The following is a 2,500-nucleotide window of genomic DNA, read 5'->3' as shown; positions in this document are numbered from 1 at the left end:
TTTAAATATATTTTTATCGGGATAACAATAGTAATCAGGTTGTCTGTTCTCATTCACTCTCATTCTCACTCTCTCACTGTCTCTCTGTGTCTCTGTGTCTGTTTGTCTCTGTATCTGTCTGTCTCTGTCTGCCTGTCTGTCTGTGTGTTTCTCTCTCCCTCCCTGCCCCTTTGTATGTCTTTCTCCTCTCCTTACTCTCTCTCTCTCTCCCTTGGAAAAGTGTTAATTATAGACGGTTAATCTTTACGGTTTGGACGCACTAAGCTAGGGCAAATTGAAGATGATATTCTTATAGAGTACAAAAAGTTACAGTCGTCGGCACAGGACCTAATCTGCGGACACGAACGGTAACGCCAAGGAAAAAGTCAACTCGTTCAGTGCGAAAGGATAAGTTTCCGCGCAACTAGTACACCGTGTTCTGTCGTACTGCGCACCTGCGTCATCACAACGTCACGGCCAATCAGGAAGAGGCAGTTTAGCAGAGATTTTAATTGCTCATTAAAGTTTTAGTAAAATATTCCATATACTTTATTATGTAAATATACAAGGCCATCTATTTACTGTTCATATATATTCGCATTTTAGCCGTTTTTACGTTCAAAAATACTTTCCATGCTTACTGTCTTAAACTTATTGTTCTTTTAAATTGCTTAACTACTCAAATAATACAGTCAATGCTTAAGCTATTTCGAGTATGCAAATAGCACCTGCACATGGTGGTGTGTTAGACTTTCACTCGAAATTTTAGGAAAAATAGAAGACCTTATTATGGTTTTTACAAACTCATGGACTTCTATTAACTAAAAAAAAGACATTAAGAACAATTTTTTTAGATGCGACAAGTCAAGAAAAATTCACAATAGAACTGTGAGATAGAAAAAGAAAAAATCATAATACTTGGTTTGCTAAATCAAATATAGACAAAACAAATATATAATTTGTTAATTTTTATTTGAGATTTGTTTTTCTCTTACTCTGTGGCAAGAGAAGAATATAACTCTGATAAAACAATTTGTGAGCTGGGGAAGTTTTTGCCGTGAAGTGCTTATTTCTTGGTGTTTAAAAAATAGTACTGATAAGATTGGTGGCCCTGGCACGATTGTAGAAATAGACTAATCTAAATTCGGCAAAATAAAGTATAACGCTGGCAGACTGATTGAGGGCCAGTGGGTTTTCGGTGGGGTGTGCCGTGAAAGTCGGATTTTTTTATTCCGGTGCCTTCCAGAGATGCTGAGACCCTTCTGGCAGTTATAAAAGACCGTGTGCAAGAAGGAACCACCATCATCAGCGACTAAGGGAAGGCATATAACTGTCTAAATAAAGAAGGGTTTCAGCCCTGACTGTAAACCATTCCCTCAACTTCGTGGATCCCGTCACTGCGGCTCAAACCAACACCATCGAGCGTCAGTGGCGGGAAGTGAAGGCACCGCATTACGGCAGGAGGAAGTACCATTTTGTTGGCTCTCTGGCCCGTGCTATGTTTTCAATGAGCATCCCAGATTCGAACCAAAGACTGCATCGCTTCCTCCTTGCCGCTGCTAATTTGTACCTCCGCAGTAAGGTACGTCGTCATAGCATTTACGTTTTTTCTTAAACTGCATATCCTTTTCGGTAAAAGTAAAAAAAAAAGGGGGATCCGGGGTAGCCGTGCCCTCTTGGCTAAGTCAATAAATCAACTGGTAAAACAAGTAAAACACGAAGACCTGTATTAAGCTCTATCTTGCCGTACATATCGAGGTGAAGAGAATGTTTGCGGGGGGTATTGGAGACAGAGACCCCCATCAACCCTCCCCTCGGACAGTGCTCGAAGGGCACGCTCAGTCATGTTAACTTGGACTGTGGAGTAAATATTGGGTCGTACACCGTGTTAATCAAATGCTCGCATTTTTCATCATAAATATGAAGTTTGGCTCGAATATGCGAAAAGTCGCATATCTTTGATCTTCGCAAATAGAAAGTTTGGCTCGCATTTCCGAAAAGTCGAATTTCTTTGCATTCCTAATTTCCTTTGGTCATTTACTGGCACTCAAATCAAACTGAAACTACCCCCCCCCCCCAACCCCCGGTTCCCCACGTGTCCCCCAAGATTGTTGGCTGGGGACTGTAAATAATTGCCATTATAAACAAGCATAACGCGAGCTTTTCATTCAAACATCCGAAAAAAAACCCTGAAAAGCCACAACAGAAAAACACTTGTTCTCCCTCTCCGCACCCCTTCGCCCCCCTCACGATGGGAAAAGAATTCTCCTACCTTTTTAGGATTAATGTGGCCCGACACCTTCGCCCCGAGCGGAAGGCGCCTCCAGTCCTGCCAACTGTTTCATCTTCGCTTCAGCTTCAACATCTCCTTCACTGCCAATTTTACAACCAGTTTCAGTGGCAGTTTCGGCTTCCCCTGCAACTCCAGCTTTATCTCTCGTTGCAACCTTTGCATCAGCCCCTTTTTCAGTAGCATCAGCAACAGCTCCACATTCAACCCGAGACCTCACTACACGGGAAA

The 2,500-nt window shown here is 42.2% G+C and overlaps 1 protein-coding gene across 1 annotated transcript in view; it reads right to left on the bottom strand.

Moving 5' to 3' along the window:
• LOC125026730 (lysocardiolipin acyltransferase 1-like) overlaps positions 1-2,396 on the bottom strand; it is a 32,510-nt gene extending 30,114 nt beyond the window's left edge. Inside the window, exon 1 of the mRNA XM_047615355.1 lies at positions 2,252-2,396. The gene's annotated coding sequence lies outside the window, so the exon portion shown is untranslated. The remainder of the gene's footprint in view (positions 1-2,251) is intronic.
• Positions 2,397-2,500: the final 104 nt, after the last annotated feature.

This window comes from Penaeus chinensis, chromosome 1, assembly GCF_019202785.1.
Source record: "Penaeus chinensis breed Huanghai No. 1 chromosome 1, ASM1920278v2, whole genome shotgun sequence".
Taxonomy (NCBI): Eukaryota; Metazoa; Arthropoda; class Malacostraca; order Decapoda; family Penaeidae; genus Penaeus; species Penaeus chinensis.
Note: the sequence above shows the minus strand (reverse complement) of the source record. Positions and strands in the feature narration are given on the sequence as shown.